This window comes from Vicugna pacos, unplaced genomic scaffold, assembly GCF_048564905.1.
Source record: "Vicugna pacos unplaced genomic scaffold, VicPac4 scaffold_20, whole genome shotgun sequence".
Lineage (NCBI taxonomy): Eukaryota > Metazoa > Chordata > Mammalia > Artiodactyla > Camelidae > Vicugna > Vicugna pacos.
Window position 1 is genome coordinate 30,966,869 of NW_027328741.1, and position 11,386 is coordinate 30,978,254.

At 53.6% G+C, this 11,386-nt stretch overlaps 1 long non-coding RNA gene across 1 annotated transcript; it reads left to right on the forward strand.

Moving 5' to 3' along the window:
* The first annotated feature begins 2,999 nt into the window (after positions 1–2,999).
* LOC140693970 (uncharacterized) lies at positions 3,000–10,769 on the forward strand. Its single transcript, XR_012069692.1, has 3 exons — positions 3,000–3,167; positions 9,828–9,980; positions 10,744–10,769. It is a non-coding gene; the product is annotated as an uncharacterized lncRNA (long non-coding RNA).
* Positions 10,770–11,386: the final 617 nt, after the last annotated feature.

The following is an 11,386-nucleotide window of genomic DNA, read 5'->3' on the forward strand; positions in this document are numbered from 1 at the left end:
CTCACAGGCTCCCTCTTCCGCCAGCTCCCCCTGCCCCCTCCACACCCACCCATATACGGGAGCTCAGCCACCGGCCTGGGCATCTGCCTCGGGTTGCCTTGCTGCTGAACAGCACACATGTGAAATTAAAAAAAAAAAATCACCCCAAGAAAATGCCCTCTGTGCAAGTTAAAAATGAATGAATTAATTAATATGTATGTATGTATGTATGTATATAAATCTCTCTCTCTCTCCCATGTGCTCCTTACACCCCGGGACCCGCGAGGGGGCACGGGCTCCGGCCGAGGGGCCTCTCCGGCCGGCGCGGCTCCCCCGGCCTCCCCGGGCGCACAGAGCTCAGCGCCGCAGCCACTCACAGCAGCTTCTTCCCCGAAAGCCACGGCGCGGGGGCCGCTGACCGACCGTGTGAGAGGGGACGCGGCCCACCACCGAGGGGTGTGCGGGCTCAAGATCCAAGCCGCAGCGCCACCGCCGCCACCGCGCCCGGGGAGGCGGGTGTGGAGAACGAGCCCGAGACGGCGAAGCGCAGCGACCGCGGACGGCGCAGCCCCGTCCCCGCCGTCGCCTCCGCGCGGCGCCGCCCGCCCGCCCGGCGCGCGCCTTCAGAGCCCCGTCCGCACCGCCCTCCCCCGGGTCCCCGGGCCCCCGCCCGGATTTACGCCTTCTCCGGTGTTGCTCAGCCTAATCCATTCCCTCCCACCGAGCAGGGCTGCACAAAAATAAAAGAAAAACAGAATGGGAGGAAGGCTTTGCTTTTCTTGTTCCCTTTGGCTGGGTGGCCGTGCTGAAATTGTCAGTTCTTTTTGTCCCCACCCCAAGTTCACAGTCACCTGGGGAGCTCCCGAGGGCCTGGAGTCTGTGAGAGCGGGTTGAAAACTAGCAGAGCTCCACAAAGCCCGACCAGGGCGTCTGCACCGCCGCCCGATCCCGCGGAGGGATCATCCTCCTCCAGCCGCCTCCCTCGCTCTGCGTTTCTCTTCCAACCCCCGACCTCCTCCGCTCTCCGGCCGAGCCTGCTGCCCAGCGCCAGCTCCATCCTCCACCTGCCCCCTGGCTCCTCGGTCCCCGGCCAAACCAGCGATGAGATGTGAGGCAGGAGGGGGATTTGCGAGGGGACCTGCCTGCTTCCCACTCCCATGGCTCCCTGCCTGCTGCCTCCTCCTGCCTCCTGCTTCCCTCCTGCGTCTTTCTGACGCTCCCTAGTCGCCTCTGGTGTGCATCTGAGTGTGCTTTTCAGAAATTGCTCCTTGCTTTTGCAACCCTGAAGCCAAAGTGGGGTGATGGGGGCACCTAAAGGAGAAGCGGGATGTTAAAAAGGCAAGAGACTGTAGATTTGCAACACTGGACAACCAGCGGTGTACCCTGGCTCTTCTGATCTCTGTGCCAGGTGGAGGAACTTCCCGGTTTTAGAGCAAGACACTCATTGTTCTCAGTGCCCCCTATTTGCTCCGGGTTTAGGATCCAAGGAGTCCCAGCAAAACGTTCTCCCCCTGGGCAGTGGCAAGGTGGTATCAGGGTGGTAGTTGGGAGGATTTCTCAAGAAGAAGCAACCATTGCTCCCATCTCAGTTTTGGTAGCTGGTTGGAGTTCTGGGTTGAAAGTAAAAGTTCCCCAAATCCTGGTGGGTTTAGGTGAAGGGGATTCCAGGGTAAAGTCAGAGCTGGGAGATCCTTCTAAGTGTGCATCCCCTTCAGTATCTGCCTCCCATCCCTTGCCAGCTCCAAAAGTTTAAGTTTTAAACAGTAACAAGAATTCAGTCCTAGAGGGTGGAGACTGGCAGTAAAATTTCACAGAACTCTGAGACCGACAATGAGTCATTCCCTGACTTAACTTGTCATTGTTGTTGCTGAGAGATGAGTGGGAAAGTGGGACATAGAAGAATGTTGCAGAAGTGGGAAGGGTTCCTTTTTCAGGACCCCATAGTACAGCAAGGTGTACATACACTTGATCTTGTAACCACAAAGAATTTCCCCAAGGAGATGCATTTCATAGCTCTTCCCTGAACATGCTCACTCCTTGCTTATGATGAAATAGTCCTAAGAACAAGCTGGGAGAAAGGTGTGTTTGGCAGGGGATCAGAGGTCCCAGCACTACGGTTTCAGAGACGGAAAAGGTGAGATTGTGACCCTCAGCAAGGCCTGCCTCCCCTACCTGGGGATCCCCAGAATTCCACATGCTGCTCACATCTGTACCCCTGTGGTGTCTACCATCCCAGGAGGGCAGGACCCCGTGCTGTCAGCATCACTGCTCTACCCTGGGAACCTGGCACACAGTAGGTATTCAGTAAATCATCATTGAATGAACAGTAATACTGGGTCCAATTTCTGTGGGTGTCTGTCCCCCCAGTTCAGGGACCCCTCAGGGCCCACCTCACAACTGACATGAAAATAATAGTATCACCAGGAGCAACAACAGTTCCTCAGAATAAGTGGGCTTTTCCAAGCACTCTCCACCTGTTGCATCAGCCTCCCAGCCGGGAGGTGGGCTGTGAGGGGCAGCAGGCAGCACTGCACTCTCCACTGTAACAAGGAGAAAGCCAAGGGCCACAGAGAGGAGTGCCTTTCCAGTGTCAATGCTCACTTTCCCAACTTTTGGGAGACTGGAGGCTTTTCTGCTATATTCTGGACCTGAAGCTGCAAACCTGAGTGGACATGCCGCCCTCTCTGGAGCAAGGAACCACTAAGTGACCTGTCACTTGTCACCAAGCAGAGGGATTCATCCCAGCTCATCATGCTAACTGCAGATTGGGCTAATAGCAGGATCCTCTGGGAGACATCACACTCTTCCACTGTGGAAACGGGTGAACAGCCCACGGGTTTCCTGGAGAGGATGGTCACATGGCCTTGATCTGACCAATCAGCATTTTCCATCCTCCCTGGCCACTGTGATTGGCTCAGGGCTGGACACCAGCCCAATCAGGCTCCACAGAGTTCAGGCTTTGGTGCTGGAATCCTAGGGGAAGAGAAGTTCTATTTCAGTTGGGAGTTGAGGGGTGGTGATGTCATCCTGTGGCAGTTGGTGGCTGTCTTGCTCTCATAAAGGCAGAGCCATGTGAAGATGGCACCAATGCCAGAACCCAGAGGTGGGGAAGGATGACTTCTGCTGATGTCACTGAGCACCAGATAAAGCCCTGCCTGAAGCTGTCTCCCTGTGAATGTCTCAGTTAAGTAAGTCATTCTCTCCTGCCCTGTTTGCTTCTTTAAGCCACTTTGGTTTTCTGTCACTGGTTTAAAACAAACAAAAACAAAACTATTCTTTCAAGTTGGCTAAATGGAGACCCTGGAACTGCAACAGTGTGGTGACAGGCAATGATGTGGCTAATAGATTCCAGAGCCCTCTGTTCAAATAGAGGATTGTAACTGACAAGGGAGAGTAAATATGGCCTCAGTGAATGGATTTGACTAGTGGCAACTCCCAGTTCCTGGATATTAGTGTGCACACACTCAGCCGGGTCTCAGCTCTGCTGTCACACCTGCTAACCCACACCTCTCCTCTCCCACGTGCCTAGCCTTGGGGCTGGACACCCCAGGGCACTTGGAACAGCCCAGAGTTTTGTGTTGTAATTTACACAGGCTGCCCCCATGTCTGAGGGTGAGGGTGACTGGGTTCCAGTTTACAGAGGAGAAAACAGACTAGAGGGGCTTGCTGGTGAGCTGTGGGGGTGGGACTCCAATCTACCATCTGACCTATGACTTCAGAGTGGGCAGCCTCCCCACCCTTAGCCAGGATGCTTGCTAAGCCTAGGGGCTCAGGAGTCCTGCTCCGTCCATCACTCCACCTGGAGGTGAGGGTGGGGAGCGGAGGGGTGGGCTCTTCTCTATACAACACTCACCCCTACAGGGACTCATGTGTGACACCACAGACTGTAATTCCTTTCTTATGACCTGGGCCTCCTTGGCAAGGTGTGAGAGGCGCCTTGTCATGTGGGCACTGCAATTCATGGGTGCACATGTGAGCAGGTACACCTATGACTGAGGGAACAGCACCCCAAATTAAAGCCCCCCATGCTCAGATGATTACATTCTGGAAGTGAGGGGTGCCCAGGGGTCAGGGGGCCAATTCTCAACTTGGGGGCAAATTGTTGTCATCCAGGGGGATGATATTTTAAATTAAATTACACATTTGCAATCCAATAGTCAAGCCCCTTTCTCAGCAGCTTTGTAGCCTCTCAGCTTTTACTCCTCTCTGTGACCACGTTCTTAGCTTCAAATTGAGTCCCATTATGGACATAAATATATCCCTTTCATGTGTCACCTTCAGAGTAAGAGACCACCGCAAACTCCCTTCCCTTCCCCTTGTCAACACCTCCACACAGGAAGTGAGGCTCTTTTGAAGCATTTGTGCTGATGTGTGAGCTAAAGATTTAGAATGACCAGGCTAGGAGGGGCCTGCCCCACATGTCAAGGGGGGTGGGCGGGTAGCTGGTGATGATTCACCTATAAAACCTCAGCTGGTATCAGGCAGTGACAACAGAGTGGCAGCCAAGGGCTGAGCAGGTGCAGAATAAGCAGATTAAATGTGTTTACGCAGCCACCTCTGGGATGGCGGCCCCGGAGCATGACTACAAGTGTGGAAGGTAGAGGGTCCCCAGAGCCTGTACCCCTAACTTCTAAAAATCAGGGTTAAGGTGTAGCTTCGAAATCAGAAAACTGGGGTTCAAAGCTTCCACCATCACTTGCTCAATTATTCAAAACAAATGAGCTTCAGTTTTCTCATATGTAAAATTGGAACATTGAAGCCTCTCCCTCTGTATATATCACATTTTCTTTATCCATTCATCTGTCGATGGACACGGGTTGTTTCCATATCTTGGTTATTGAAAATAATGCTGCAGCGAACATGAGGGCACTATTCTCTCTTTAAAATAGTGATTACATTTCCTTTGGCTATATTCCCAGAAGTGGAATTGCTGGACCATATGGGAGTTCTATTTTTGAATTTTTGAGGAAACTCCATACTGTTTTCCACAGTGATGGCACAGTTTACATTCCCACCAACAGCGCATGAGTTTCCCTTTTCTCCACAACCCAGCCAGCACTTGTCATCTCTTGTATTTTGATGACAGCCATCCTGACAGGTGGGAGGGGATATCGCACTGTGGTTTTGATTTGCATTTCCTTGATGATGAGTGATGTTGAGCACCTTTTCATGTACCTGTTGGACATCTGTGTGTTTTCTTTACAAAAATGTATTCAGTTCCTCTGCCCACTTTTTAAATCAGATTGCTTGTTTTTGCTGTTGAACTGTTAGAATTCCTTATATGTTTTGGGTGTTAACCCCTTATCAGATATATGGTCTGAAAGTACTTTCTCCTAGTCTGTCTGTTACCCTGACCTCAGCTTTCTGGAGTCAGACCCGCTACCTTTGCGCCACGAGGTCAGCCGCGACCTCTGCTTTCTGGATGACCGGGGTCCAGGCACTCGGGAATCATCACTTCTCACACGTGTTTCCAATAGTGGGTGGGTGGGGGCTGTGTTCTGATAAAACTGCAGAGCTGTGGGTCACCATCCCCTCTTCTAGGAGTTGGGCTCTCAGGAGTGCAGTGTGGGCAGGGATGTTTCCCTGAAGTCATGCGTCTGATAGTCACGTGGTCTGGAGCTTATATCTTCTAGCCCGGTTGTGATGGGGCAATTTGCAAAGGGAGGACCTTGCAGCTAAAACACTGAGCAGGTGCTTGTGTGCCTTGTTGGAAGGACCTGGAAACCAAGTTGTGTGGAACAGGGACTTCCCCAGGTCACAAGGCTCAGTTCAGACTTCTGGGTTGCAGAGGTCTGCTCTGAGCCACTGTCACTGAGGAGGGAAGGGCCTCAGGCAGGAGGGAGGAGCTTCAGGATTGCACTTGCCCTGATTGTCAAGGGTCAGCTCTGGTGACATGTAGCACATAGCTTAGCTTTGGACCTGTAAGAGGAGAGATTCTTGGGGGAGGGCTGGCTTTTTCCTCTGATTGAGGGCCTACTGTGTGCCAAGCACAGCAGTCCTCTGAGTCAGTGCTGGAAAGCCAGGCACAGAGAGGTACGGGAAAGCCTCCAGGCCACACGGTGGTAAGGGCAGCACTGGGGTCTAATGCAGACCTGACGCCCAGCCCACACTCTCTCCTTTCCCAGGACCGTGGCGATCCCACTTGTTGGGATCCCCTGATAGGGTATGGGCCCTGGGACTTTCCCTGCTAACATGTCAAGAGCCTTAAGAGGGAGGTCGGGGTAATTCCTGAGTCCATGATGCCCAGAGGCTGCTCTCAGCGAGGGGCCCAGCACACACTGGGCCGAATCCTAGCTCTGTCCTGAGTCACTATCCTCCCTGCCTCAGTTCTGCCCACACAGGGCTGGAACAAGCAGACACTTTACAAGTTTTTAAGGAACCTCCAGGATACTGGAAGCAGCACCCGCCCACAGGGAGGGCCGTGGGGTCAGCTGCACTTGTCTCCTTGTCTTTTTCTCGCCTCTTTGCTGGATGAGGAGAAGTCCTAGCAGGGCCCTGGCTTGTCCCAATTCTCATCCCCTCTCATGGCCCAGCAGGGGGTGGTGTCCAGGCTGGACTCTGTCCTCTGCTCCTTCTCAGGCCCTGCACCTTGGCTGCCTGGACACTGTCTTCCAGGGGCCTCTGTGTGCTTCACCACGCACCTGGCATTCCTCAATTCTGGGCTAATCTAGTGCCTTCTGGCCCTGGGCCTCACACCGACTCCGTGCTGAGTGGAAGTGCACTGATGGACATGCTGGGCCTCCTGGACTGTCTGGGGGAGCCCGATAACCCCGTCTTGCTCATGGCCCAGAGAGACCAAAGTGGTGAGAGGGTGTGTCTCCATTCATGTGGATTTGCTCAGAGATTCTTAACAATATGAGGGACAAAAGGATGACATGAACACAGAAGAGCTGGGTGGAGGGGATGTCAGCGGAGCATGAGGTGGGGGCGAGCCCGGGCTGGTCTCATAACCCCCTCAGCCTTGACTTTCTCATCTTTAAAGTGGGACAGACTATTGTGAGGTGAGCGGGATCCTGACCCATGGCCACTGTCCTACACGCCTAAGAAAGAGAAGCTCACTGACTCCTCGTGGAAATTTGTGGGGCAGGGACAGCCGTTGTCACCCATTCCTGCAGAAGAAGTAACTGAGGCACAGAGAGGACAGGTGAGGTGACCACCCCAGGTTACAGAGCCCAGGCCATCTGGTTCCAGTGTCCAGGCTCATGATCGGTGCCCACTCTGGGTGTCCCCCCTCCCTTCACCCTCCACTGGGACCCACGGCCGCAGCCTCATCTCAGTGTGATTGTTCATGGGGAGCAGGGAGGGGGCACTGAAGGCCCGTTTCTCTGAGCACTGCTTTCCCAGGAGGATCAAGGGGTTGGTTTTATTCACTGCTGGACACCCAGGCCTGGGCCCAGGCCAGCCACCCTGCAAGGCCTGAATCAATGATTATTGAGTAAATACATGAACATCTGCATGTAGCTGCATAGTGCCCCATTTCCTCATGTTCACAGCACACCTGGCTGCACGGCTGACACTTCTTGTCATCAGGCCTCTGCCAGGGACAGTCAAGGGGATCAGAGCTGCTCAGCTGGGGACAGGGAGCCTCAGGGGCCCTGTGGCTGTCCCAAGCCTCTCCTGGGCTGTCCCATGACAATCCACAGGGAGGCCCAGCCAGCTTCCAGGAGCAGCAATGAGGGCCTCACCCCAGGGGTGTGGAGTAGGTGTTTAGTGACTCTGCATCTGACGGGGCCCTGGGGGTCAGGCTGCTTTCAACATCCATTCCAGGCCTACACCCCTGCTGGCAGCATGGAGCTGGTCATAAAGGACACAGGCCATGGGGCCAAGGTTATAGCAGGTCCCTGTTCCCTCTCTGTGCCTCAGTGTCTTCATCTGTAATGGAGAACTAGTAACAGGGCCATGGAAGGGCTCACTGAGATCCTGCTCTGTGGCCTTGGGTAGACACTGCCCTCCTTGTACCTCAGTGTCCTTGTCTGTAACACAGAACTAGTAGCATTTTTCTTAGCCCCTTTGGCACATTTTTCTGAGTCACTTTCCATATTGGGCCCAGGGCTCTCACAGAGCTCACAGATTGGAGAGGTAATCAGAGTGATGTCCCAGCTCTGGGGGTGCCAGGGGAGGCCAGAGGGGCTGCAGGAGGGACTTGGAATCCAGAAGAACTTCATGGAGGAGGTGAGGTCTGAGCTGTGTCTCCAAGGATAAGCTGTCATCTAGCCGGAACCCACGTACATGATAAATGAGAGTGTGAATGAATGAATGAACATCCCTCTAACAGAGAGTGAGGGGGGCAGCCCCCCAGGCCAAGGCAGGAAACGCAGGGCACCCTGGGGGAACAGAGGGCCAGGCTGCAGTGTGATGCCAGCCTCATCATTTATGGACATCTTGCCACCACTATAACCTGTGCTCTGGTGAATTTGGAGTCCTCGTCTGTCCTCTGCTCCAGGGTCCTGCTGTTCATTCCCAACTCTGCCCACTTGTCAAAATCTGTGTCCTCAAGTGAACATGGACCCGCCTCATGGAGGATTGTGAACAGGGTGTTTGTGTGCAGCCCGAGGCTGAAGCGGGGAGGAGAGGATGATGGGGTTTCCCCAGAGCGGGATCATGGGCCGGGAGGCATCAGAGGGATGAGGAAGGCCGAGCCTCAGGTCTAAAGGATCCCACTGGTGGTGGCCTCTTTCATGAGGGGACTTCACAGGGAGGAGGAAGACATGGGGCAAGGGCAGAGCTCAGTTTGGGGTTCGCTGACCTGGAACAACTCAGCACAGAGTTGTCCAGAGGAGCTGGAGGTAGGGGACAAAGGTGCCACTGAGGTCAGGGTCAGAGCCTGAGACCCAGATGAGTGGGGCAATGGTGCAGGAGAAGGGGCTTGAGGATGTCAAGATGTTCACTCACTGGCACCTCAGGACGTAGATCTTCGTGTTCACTTCACAGCTGCCTGGTGCCTAACAGAGCTGGGCTTAGGGAGGTCACTCAGACACGTGCTGACAACCCAGGTTCTCCTGTTTCCATACTAAGTCCCTGGTGTGGAGACAGCTGGCACTCTCTTGAGGCATACAGACCCACCCCTGGGCTCTCTGTATGCCTGGAGCCTAGTGGCAAATTAACTCCCACTCCCCACTGCACGACCCTTTGCACACCTTCGTTTCTACAAGATATAAAACATCTTGTCTTAATGTGTGTTTACTCTATGAAAACTCATTGCCTCAGGAACACAGGCCTCACATCCTGCCCTTATCAAAGTGGTAAATCCTGTTGTTCAGGGAAGCCCCTGACAGATCTCACAACCAACCAGGTACCTGTGCATGAATTGATCATGCAGCCCCCTCCTCCTTGTGTGCACAGCACCCCCCAATAACAGACCCCACACTCCTACCCTTGGTGCTCATGCAGACACCTCTTGTCTGTGGGGCCCGATGTGGCCTATAGCAGTGTCCCTATTAAACTTTCCTAAACCCTTCTCAGACCCTGGTAGTTCTTTACCAACCCAAGTAACTAGCTCGCCATTGTGCCAAAACACCTGAGGCAGAATTGGCTAAATTTTACAGATTAATGATGCAGGTTATTTAGCTAGAAAGGTGAGATTAATGCTTACAAATAAAAAACAACATACATACTCAAGGTGGGACAAAGAATCCACAAGGACATCTAAGACCCTCCACGTGCATCCCACTGTGGCCTCAGGGCCTTTGCACTGGCTGCTCTTTCAGCCAGGAACTCTCTCCCTCTGCTTCTAAAACACCTCCAGGTGTCTGCTCAAATGTCTTCCCTGACCTTATTTTTCTCCATGTAACTTATCACCGCCGGACATTGTGTGTATTTTACTTATTTTTCTCTGTATCCCCCACCAGGCTGTCTGCTGCATGAGAATGGAGACCTGCCTGCTTCACTCCCTGCTGTGCCTGGTATCTGGAACCCGCCCAGCACACAGTAGGACCTCAGTGAATGTGTGTCGGGTGTATGAACGCTGTAGGCCACAGACAAGAATCTCCCCAGCAACGATGGTAAGAGTCATTAATTCACTACTTGCTGAGCCCTACTGTGTGCTGGGCACTGACCTGGGTGGGAGGCACACAGTGGGTGAGACACACAGTGAGCACACACAGTGTGTGAGGAGGGACACGTGCTCTGGAGAGCACACAGAGTTCAGGTAAGTCAGAAGTTCAGGGTGGAGGAGGAGAGGGCCGGGTTGGGGGGCCAGTGGTGGCAGGGGAGACAGAGAGGTGGGGCCCAGGTCGTGCAGGGCTTGATGGCTCCTGTGAGGGCTTTCCCTCTGGGCAGCGGAACCACGGCTGGGTGCGGAGCAGTGGCCGAGTCCTGAATGCTATGCAGGAAAAGAAGTGGGTGTCTGCTGGGGAGATGTGCGTGGAGGAGGCTGTCCCTGTAGACTGTGCAGGCAGGGAAGGCTCCTCCTCTGAGGTGACATCTGAGGGGAGCCCTTGTATGGACCGTGTTTCTACCTTCTGCAGGCTGGATGCCTTCATCTGCCCTGCAGGCCTAGGCGGGACACACCCTGTTCTCAGTCACCTGGACTTGGCCTCCTGCCTCCCTTGTGGGCCCTCTCACCCCAGGAGGAATCCTTCTTCAAGGTCTAACCCCCCACCTTTTCCACTGGACTTGGACTCACACTGAGCCACTGTCCACCTGCCCAGCTCACCCAGAGTCAAGTCCAGACACTTGGGGTCGCCATTCAACCCTAGAACCCATGAAGTTACTCAACTGGCCAGTCCTCAGCCTGCTCACCTGCCTCGCCTTTCCCTCCTGCAGAAACCCTGTGACAGCCCCTGTTCACAGCACCCTGCCCCTCCGCTCCTGGCCCCGGGATTCCCCCCGTGGTGTGGCCCCACGTTGGGTGCCGGCCCACCGCCAGTCCGGTGAGTAGAAACTGCCTTTTCAATGGCAGTTGTCTCCTGATCTCTTGGCCTTCCTGAACCACAGATTTTCTACTAAAATAATCTATTTCAAACCAGCCTGTGAGACTCTTTGCAGACACTTATAGTAAACAAATGAAGAACAAAAGACCTGTATAATTTTTACATCGTCAACAAGTTTAATATTTTAATATAAATTAGAATTCCTTTCCCCCATAATATCATAGGCTCCTTGAGGGTGGAGGAGACATAAACATTATGTGGACAGGACCTGCAAGGTCCTAAATATCTGTCTTCCCAAACTGAGGGCTCAGGCCCAGGCTTAACCATGTCCTGCCTTCACACTGTGAGTGGAGTTTCATTGGTTTTCAAATTAAGCTTTTACACCTAGCTTAGTAGAGAAGTTGTCAGTTTCAAACTAATCTTTCCAGTAATAACCAAGTTACATCACTTGTGAGCCTCCCTGTTCCCTGAGTAAATCAGTTAGATCCACAAATGTCAGCAGGGAAGGAGTCAGTACAGCGTATTTACACACACAC